The sequence below is a fragment of the Pipistrellus hanaki genome, assembly GCF_964339955.1.
Source record: "Pipistrellus hanaki genome assembly, chromosome: 18".
Taxonomy (NCBI): domain Eukaryota; kingdom Metazoa; phylum Chordata; class Mammalia; order Chiroptera; family Vespertilionidae; genus Pipistrellus; species Pipistrellus hanaki.
This window is the reverse complement of record NC_140520.1, coordinates 29,677,607-29,686,916: the sequence shown is the minus strand read 5'-3', so window position 1 is coordinate 29,686,916 and position 9,310 is coordinate 29,677,607. Positions and strand designations below refer to the sequence as shown.

The window sequence follows — 9,310 nt, the reverse complement described above, 5'->3', positions numbered from 1 at the left end:
GCATGCCAACGAAGACGTTACCGACGGGTCCGGCGGCCAAAGGCACGCGGCACGAGTCCCCCCTCCCCGGCACGGTCCTCTGCCTACCGAAATACCATTCGCCGGAGTTTCCTTTTCCATGGAAGAAAAACATGCCTAAGTTCACGTCAGGACATTCCTGATTTATCCAAGAGCCCAGGATCAAATAAACAAAAGGGCTCTGAGCTCTGCCAGGGAGCCTCCTGCTCCGGGACGGAGAACCAGAGGGAAGCGGGGGCCCCTCCGCGCAGAGCTGGCCCATCACCCGGGGAGCCTGGTGCGTGACGCGGCTGCTCCCTGCCGCGGCGATGGGATGCCACGGGTGGGTGGACGTGCGCAAGAAGAGGCAACTAAGTCAACGAGAGAGGGAGCGAGAGCAAGCTCGGGTCAGAGGAGGGCCGCTCCCAGCCAGCCACGGAGGCTGCAGGTAGAGGCCGGCCGTGGCCAGTCCCTGAGTGAGCGTGGGGAAATGCAAAGGAAGGTCCCCCATCCCGGGGGCTCAGCCGGAACCCACTCTGACTTGCAAAGCAGTACGACGACGAGCACTGTGTTTGGGAAAGGCTTTGTTAGAGTTCACTCTTCGCCCACGCCTTCTCTTCTTCTTTCTTCCCACAGCCCCATCACCGTTCTTACCCCGTCACCAGGGATCGAAATGGCCGTGGTGGCTGCCTCTGCCCAGGTCTAGCTCTTTCTTCGGTTAACTCGGTACTGCGTGGCACCGGGAACAGAAACACCCGAGCGGGATGACCAGGAAGCAGAAACGAATTTGGTTCCAAAAACACAGGGGAGGCTGTTTACTTAGCAAGCACACGCGCGCCTACCAGGAAGCAGCTTTCCAGGGTGCTGCCTGCGGTGTTGGACTTCGGGGGGCAGAGAGAGCTCAGGGGAGAGGAGACAGGGCTGGCTCCTCCCGCCACACTCGGGGGGCCTGCGGAGCCTGGGCCGGGGCGGACTTGCAAAGGCAGGGCTTCCACTCCAGCCCAGCAGGCCCCTGGTCCTCCTGGGTTTCTCTGAGCTACAGGCCTCGGAAACCAGCCCCGCTCTGCAAACACTGCGAGCTCCCCGTGGCCTCTGATGGATCTGGGTCAAAACTCTGCAATGCCAAAGACGAAGGTTTTTTTTTTGTTTTTTTTCTTTAAAGGGAATGAGCTGAACTTTTACCCAGCCCTTATCCGGGGTTTGGAATGCGAGCACCCTGTCCTTGCCACAGATTCCCGTTTGGCACCAGCCAGGAGAGCAGGCGTGGGACAGCCTCTACGTCCTGGGACCCACTCAACCGGACAGGAGCTGTCACCCAGAGAGAAACTGTTTCTCTCCAGACAGGGGAGCTGGGCAGGGGTCCAGGAGAAGGGCCAGAGTGGGTGTTGCGGAGAGATCAGGCCGGTGAGGTCTCGGGAGGAACTGACAGGCCCAGGCCCACGGGGACGAGGTGCTTCTGGGCTCCGCCTGGGAGGGCAGACGGCGAGCACTCAGAACGTCGTTTCCTAAGTCCCGACGAGGTGCTGAGCCACACACAGCAAGCGCCGTGAGACAGAGACCGTCATCTCAAGACATACCATGCTAGGCGAGGGCCCTGTCAGCATCCCCACATTTGCACTGTTGATATCTCTGCTCTTTAAAAGCTGATATTCGTTTTCCCGTTGAAATATACCAAACAGTATTGTTTGCGTTCCCAGGACAGCCCACAAAAGCCTATTTCGGTCTCCTCAGAATGTCGCAAATGCAAACGCCTGTGGGCTGGCAGGCAGGTAAGAAAGGCGAAGCCGCTGGGGGGATGTGCCAAGGGGAAGGAGGGTCCTCTCTTCACAAGCAACCCCTCCGCAGCCTGCCTGCGGGGGACCAGCTGGGGATGGGGGCCCCAGGAACCCAGATCACCCCGTTTTTCAGGAGAAGGTGGAAATCCAGCTTTATTATATTAAACTAATGATTTTTAAAATTATATATTTTTACTGATTTCACAGAGAAAGGGGAAGGGAGAGAGAGAGAGAGAGAGAGAGAGAGAGAGAGAGAGAGAGAGATCAATGATGAGAGAGAATCATCAATCATCTGCCTCCTACACGCCCCACAGTGGGGATTGAGCCCACAACCCGGGCATGTGCCCTGACAGGGAATCGAACCGTGACCTCCCTGTTCACAGGTCAACGCTCAACCATGGAGCCACGCCGGCTGGGCTACACTCTGAGTTTTTTAAAACACCGTCCAATGTTTTAAAAGCCAAAACATACCTGCTCACCTCCCAGACTGTCTGCTCTGTGGTAATGGGTCCGGAATACGATACGTTTGCAATGAAAAAAATAAGGGCAGTCACTGCCAGAGAGAGAGGACTTAAAGAAAATAAAGAAACAAGGACGCGTAGAACGGAATAGGAAACTGCCTCGCAGCGGCTGCTACCGGAGGAAAGAATGACACAGACCAAAACCAGAGACCCTTGACCTTCTGCTCAATGCTTGTCAGCCGGTTCTGTGCTGAGGGCTGCGGCAGAGCGTGCCTCAGAATCTCTTAAATATTCATCACCCCGCTAAAGGGCTGGTGTTTGTGCCTGGCCTGACCCGGCAGGAGCACAAAAGAGTCTCCCAATGGAGAGGTGCTGCTCTGAGCATCCCCAAAGGGTCCGTCCAGGGCTTTGCTGGTAAAACCGGAAGGGCTTATCCTAATCCAGCTGCCCGTCCACGGCATCGGGCCCTCCACAGACAACACCGTGACCTAGACGTGGTGTAGGTTTAGCCTCTGCTTGGCCCAGTGACACCCGTGCCACCTTTGGAGGTCCCACAACTGGGACGAAACTGAAGGGAACGGCACTCTGGGTCCTATCTACCAGCCTCAGGCCTTCCCTCTGCCTCCGGGATCCACAGGACAAGCCTGCTCCCCCGAAGGCGTTCACACGTGTTAGGATAAGGTTTACGACCACACGGGTTTAGGCTAAACAAGGAGGTACAGAAAGGGAAATGAAAGAGGAGGTGGGGGGTTGGGGGAAAGCCGGGGAGAAATCTTCTTAAAACAGCTGATCAAAAATTAACAAGCCCAGCTGAAACCGGTCTACGGACTGAAAAGTCCCAGGTTCGATTCCAGTCAAGGGCATGTACCTTGGTTGCGGAAACATCCCCAGTAGGGGGTGCCCAGGAGGCAGCTGATCCATGTTTCTTTCTCATCAATGTTTCTAACTCTCTATCCCTCTCTCTTCCTCTCTGTAAAAAATCAATAAAATATATTTAAAAAAAATTTAACAAGCCCAAGGAAAAGAGAAAGGTGTGTATATATATATATATATATATATATATATATATATGTATGTATTGCATTCAGAGATTATAATAATCTGACCAGTCAGTGTGTGTGTGTGTGTGTGTGTGTGTGTGTGTGTGTGTGTATAATGTATTCATGAGAAAGAGGCACCTTGGCCAAATAAACAGCTGAGGGAAGCAGGACGGGGAAAGGAAGGAAGGGCCCGGGGCCACACACACCGGAAGAGAACAAGAACCACGGGACCAGACAGTTCCCAAGGCCAGCCACCAGGCTGTGCCATGATCAGGGCCTGCTGCTTAAAACCTGAGATTGGGAGAAGAACACCACATACAGCCCACAATTTATAAGCATGGGGCATTCTTTTGACCCATTTTGAGGGAAGGGATTTTTCTCTTATGGATTTTATGGATTCTTTATATGTTCTGGAATCAGATCCACTTGCCAGTCATAGGTGCAGCCTACGTCTCCTTTCTGTTTCATGCTCTCTTTTATTCATGACTTGTGATGAGCAGTTCCTCATTTTAATGTCAATAACTTATCGGCCTTTCCCTTTATAGCTAGTGCTTTCGGTGTCTTCTTTAAGAAGTGTATGGCCACTCAAAGTTATGAGGGAAAAGAATTCCTAAGTTATCTTGTAGATGAAGTTTTACTTTGTATTCAGTTGGGCATTTAGATTGATGAGCTCACTGGGAAGTATTTTTGTGTGTGATGCGAGGAAGTGAGTGGTCATTCATTTCTACAAAGATACCCACTCTCCCAGCAGCACTGCTGATTAAACTGACTGTCCATTCCGAACTGCTCAGCAGTGGCCCCTGCTCAGGTGTCCAGATGTGTGTGGGTCTGTTTCTGAGCTCCCTGTTCTGTTCCTTTGGTCAGAAATAACATAATGCTCAGCTGATGTGGCTCAGTGGTTGAGAACTGACCTATGAACCAGGAGGTCATGGTTCCCAGGAAGGGCACATGCCCAGGTTTCGAGCTCAATCCGGGGATATGCAGGAGGCATTCAATTGGTGATTCTCATCATTGATATTTCTTTCCCTCTCCCTTCCTAAAATAAATAGAAAAATTTAAAAAATTTAAAAAATGAAGTAAGATAAGTAGGTGCATTATGGAGCACCAATCTTCAGTCAGGTGATTTGACAAGTAAAGTTTAAGAAAATGTAAATCAAAGAGCCAGTTTTGCAAAAGGAGTTCAGTGTGGACAGAAATAGTCGGAGAGGAGCGCTCCAGCCAAGGCCTCTCAGAAAGAATACAGTGAGCAGGGATAAACAAAGAAGAAGCCAGCCAGCTGAGGAATGGGTAGCAAGAGGAACGGGGCAGAGGTAAAAAGGAGTCTTGTTTTTGTAGGTGGTTAACACAGCGATCCAGAGGATGGACTCCTTCTACATTCCAAGTCCTGACTATAATGTTTAGCTGTGAGACCTTGGACAAGTTAACTCAGCCTTCCTGAGCCTCAGTTTCCTAATCTGCAAAATGGGGATTAAATAGGTTCATTGATGTTTGCCACTGAGCACAGAGCCTAGCACTGTAAGTATGCAAATAGTGTTGGTGTTATCCACATCAGAATTAGTGTTACCATGGAGACCAGGCAGACTATTGGAGCAATCTCGCTGTTCAACAAGCATTAAGTGAGTATATGCTACTGTACAAACATATATTATATATATGGCTTAAAAACTCAGACTCTACAATGAGACAGGCTTGAGTCTAAATTCTAATTCAGCCTCTTTACTAGTTATACAGACTCGAATAACTTACTTGATCTAGTAAGTTCCCAGTTTCAGCTTCCTCCAAACTTCCTAGTTCTCTTGGTGAGGATGTTATGCGATACAGCAGCCTTTAGCACAATGCCCAGGACAAAGGAAATGCTTCCCTGGTGCCAGCCATCGCTGTGATGACAACAGCGACAGGCCGTGATGATTTTGTACTCGGTCTCATGTCGGGCACCGGAAGAAAGGCCTACCAACCCCTGGAAAAACCTACAGTCCCCGGCATTCTCCATCTTCTACCCAAGAACTAACCAGGCCGGACCACACCTGGCTTTGTATCAGCAAGACTAAGGGGATAGACCCAAGACGAAGGAAGAGCTTGGAGAAAGAAAGAAAGAAAAAAAAAAGGTTAGAGACGTCGAGTAAAAGCCAAATGGCCGGGCCAGTTAAACACTTGGTAAGAGAGAAGAAACAAAAACACAGAATCCACAAATTCTATATCATCAGAAAAATTCTGAAAATGCGCAGGGTCGAGGAGGTCAGAAATGTTAGATGAAACGTCGGATGGTCTCCATGGGGAGAAGGTTCCTGAAGAACATGCCGTCCACAGCTCCAATCAACACTAATGACCATGCTACGGCCGCAGCTCAGCCGTCTCCCGGAGCAATGACCCCAGAGCCACCGAGTTGCTGCCAGCAAGTCCCCAACCGGAGGGACCACCGCCCGTCCACCCGGGATTCCTGAGCTGCAGTGAAACGAGGCCCAGCAGGGTCAGCAAACACTCCAAGGACACAATACAGCGCCACGTGCCAAGTGAAAATCTGAGAGACAAGGGCCGGGGACAGCCTGTGCTGGAGGCGAGGTCCTGGCAGAGGTGAGATGCAGATGCAGATGCTGACGCGGACGCCGCCTCAGCCCGGGAGCTGGAGCCAGGCAGCAGACGGCAAGTGGCCTGGCAGCCGCTGGCCCCGGGCACACGGGCCTCCCATGACGGCAGCGGGGGCGGGGGGGGGGGAGGCCGTCAGGTCCTGACTTCTCAGCACAGGTGGAAGGGAACCCCAGCACCCACGGAGACTCCATGTGGAAGATGGCCGAGGAGAGATGGGCGGGGGAGGGGGCATGTCTGTTGGGGGGTAAGGCCAGGCCTGGGATGGGATATTTGTAAGCAGGAGCTTTCTCTTGGGCAGAGTGAGTCAGGCGGCCACGGAGGCCAAGAATCCAGGCTCCTAGCCGGTTGCTCAGTGGTTAGAGCAATGGCCCTTGGACTGAAGGATCCCAGGTTTGATTCCATTCAAGGGCACATGTACCTTGGTTGCAGGCTCGGTCCCTGGCCCTAGTCAGAGTGCATGTGGGAGACAACCAATCGATGTGTCTCTCTCACATCAATGTTTCTCTCTCCCCCCCCCCCCGCTCCCTCCGACTGTTTCTAAAAAAAAAAAAAAAAAAAAAAAAAAAAAAAAAAATCAATAGAAGAAATATCCTTGAGTGAGGATTAACAACAAGAACAAAAATTATCCAGGCTCCAAAATGTCCTGCCCAGCCGAAACCGGTTTGGCTCAATGGATAGAGCGTCGGTCTATAAACTGAAAGGTCCTAGGTTCAATTCCGGTCAAGGGCATGTACCTTGGTTGCAGTACATCCCCAGTGGGGGGTGTGCAGGAGGCAGCTGATGGATATTTCTCTCTCATCGATGTTTCTAACTCTCTATCCCTCTCCCTTCCTCTCTGTAAAAAAAAAAAAAAAAAAAAAAAAAAAAAAAAAAAAAAAAAAAAAAGTCAATAAAATATAGTATATTTTTAAAAAAATGCCCTGCCCAAGCTAGCTCCTGTCACCTCCTGAGAAAGTGAAAGAGGCCAACACTTTTATCTTGTCCTAGGTCACTGGTCATTCAATCCAAGTTCCTGCCCCAGCGGAAGTTACCCTCGAGCAAAATCCAGGCTGCAAAATCCGGACTGGCACCTGGGTGGCCATGGCCATTCCACGGACCAAAGCCCCTGGACCGGCGCCTTCCAGGGCTGCCCACGGCGCAGAGGACAAAGTCTTCCTGGAACGTCGAAGGAAGCCAGCGTGCCTCCTGGCCGGCTGCTCTTGAAATCCTGGCCTTGTCAATGGGTGGAAACAATTTCCAGAGGGATGGAGTGTGGCTGGGCCATGTGAGCTGGACTGAAGAGAGACATCATCCCTGCGCGGGGAAAGCCGTGGCTGTGCCAAAGGCCGGAACGGGGGAGACATGAGGGTCCTGCCATTCACCCCCACCCACAGGCTGGAACCCTTAGATACTATGCTGGCTGCTCTTGAGGTTCTTGTTCTTCTCTTTCTTTCTTTCTTTCTTTCTTTCTTTCTTTCTTTCTTTCTAAAGATATATTTTATTGATTTTTTTACAGAGAGGAAGGGAGGAGAGGGATAAAGAGTTAGAAACATCGATGAGAGAGAAATATCCATCAGCTGCCTCCTGCACACCCCCCACTGGGGATGTGCCTGCAACCAAGGTACATGCCCTTGACCGGAATAGAACCTGGGACCCTTCAGTCTGCAGGCCGACGCTCTATCCACTGAGCCAAACCGGTCAGGGCTGGGGTTCTTGTTCTTGATCAGGGATCGAAGCTCTGGGAGGAGGAGCTGTCTCTCGGGTAAGAGAACATGGGCAACGGATGACTCACAGGCTGCACTGACCTCTGCGTGACCACACGAGCTGCACCATGTGACTCAAACATGGAGTCTTTTTCCTGCTTTGCTTAGCTGAGTCACATCTAGAGAGCAAGAGTCCCCAACACGGGCAAGACGGGGAGGGGGGGGGGGTTCCCCAAACAACTCTGATGGGAGCTGTCATTTCCATACTGCCCTCTCCCCCTCGCAGGGGCATGCCCCTGCCCATTCCCACAGCCTAAAAGGGAAGATGCAAGACCCCGGGGCCCTCAGGCACATCCGGGCTTCGGGCAAGGGCAGCCTGGGCAGGAGCCGGAGCAGGGACAGGGCGCAGGGGTCCTCAAACTTTTTAAAGTGGGGGCCAGATCACGGTCCCTCAGAGAGCTGGAGGGCCGGACTATATGAACTACTAATTCCTACTGTAACACCTCGGCTGCGCTCACTGCCCAAAAAACCTGGCGGGCCGGATCAGACTCCTCTGCGGGCCGCATGTGGCCCGTGGGCCGTAGTTTGAAGACCCCTGCCCTAGAGGGATGAGACTTTCGCCTGTTGGTGGGAGGGGCTGGGAGCAGTCTAAAACATCCTATTGAATGTATTTGATGCCAGGTTCTAGGGCAATGTTTGTGATGCGCTTTATATTGAAACCTTGAGGAAAGTAAGGGTCCACAAACATCTCTGACGACATGAAAACATCCTGTGCCTACAGAAAGCTGGAGCGTGGGGAAGGGCTGTTGACCAAAATCATGGGGGTGAGCGGCAGTCAGTCCCTGATTGATTTACAGAGGGAAGGTGTCTGACAAAAACATTCTAGAAGGTTCAGCCCTTGGAAGCCCTTTGGGACCAGTGGGCAGTCGTTATTATTTTTTATTTTTATTTTTCTAAAATATATTTTTATTGAGTTTTTACAGAGAGGAAGAGAGAGGGATAGAAAGCCAGAATCCATGATAGAGAAACATCGACCAGCTGCCTCTTGCACACCCCCTTCTGGGGATGTGCCCGCAACCAAGGTACATGCCCTTGACCGGAATCGAACCTGGGACCTTTCAGTTCGCAGGCTGACGCTCTATCCACTGAGCCAAACCGGTTTCGGCCGGGCAGTCGTTATTTTTAAGTTAGGGTCTGGCATAGGCCTCTGGGGTCACTGTTCTTTCCCCAAAGCCAGAGCAGTGGTGACAGCTGTGCCTTAAAAAACAGAAAGAAGATTTCCCCCCAATGCTATGTGTAGCTTGGTGTGAGAGGAGCACCCCACCATTCTCCAACACTCTCCCTCTGAAAACTTCAAAATCTTCAGGGGTCAAGGTGAGCGCTGAGAAAGCACGTGAGTCCTACAAGAATGGGTATTTATTTACTCCAAAAGCACGTGTCTGGGTCCCTGGCTGGTTTGGCTCAGGGGCACATACCTTGGTTGCAGGATCCACCCCAGCCCAGGCCCTGGTCAGGGCTCAGGCAGGAGGCAACTAACTGATGTTGTTTCTCTCAAATTGATATTTCTGTCTTTCCCTCTCTCTTCCACTCTAAGAAATCAGTAGAAACATATCTTTGGGTGAGGATTAAAAAAAAAGTATTTGGGGTCCATCGTGTGTCCGTGGTCTTCTTAGAACCTGCCCTTGGCCAGCAGGGCTTTCCCTGTCGCCAGAGGCTGGTGACCTGGGAACCCACAAGGCAGACAGGGGACTCCTTAATCCCAGCCTACT

General features: G+C 51.6%; 1 long non-coding RNA gene across 1 annotated transcript; it reads left to right on the top strand.

Moving 5' to 3' along the window:
- The first annotated feature begins 979 nt into the window (after positions 1-979).
- Positions 980-9,310, top strand: LOC311612405. Its single transcript, XR_014793292.1, has 3 exons — positions 980-1,766; positions 6,847-7,952; positions 8,148-9,310. It is a non-coding gene; the product is annotated as an uncharacterized lncRNA (long non-coding RNA).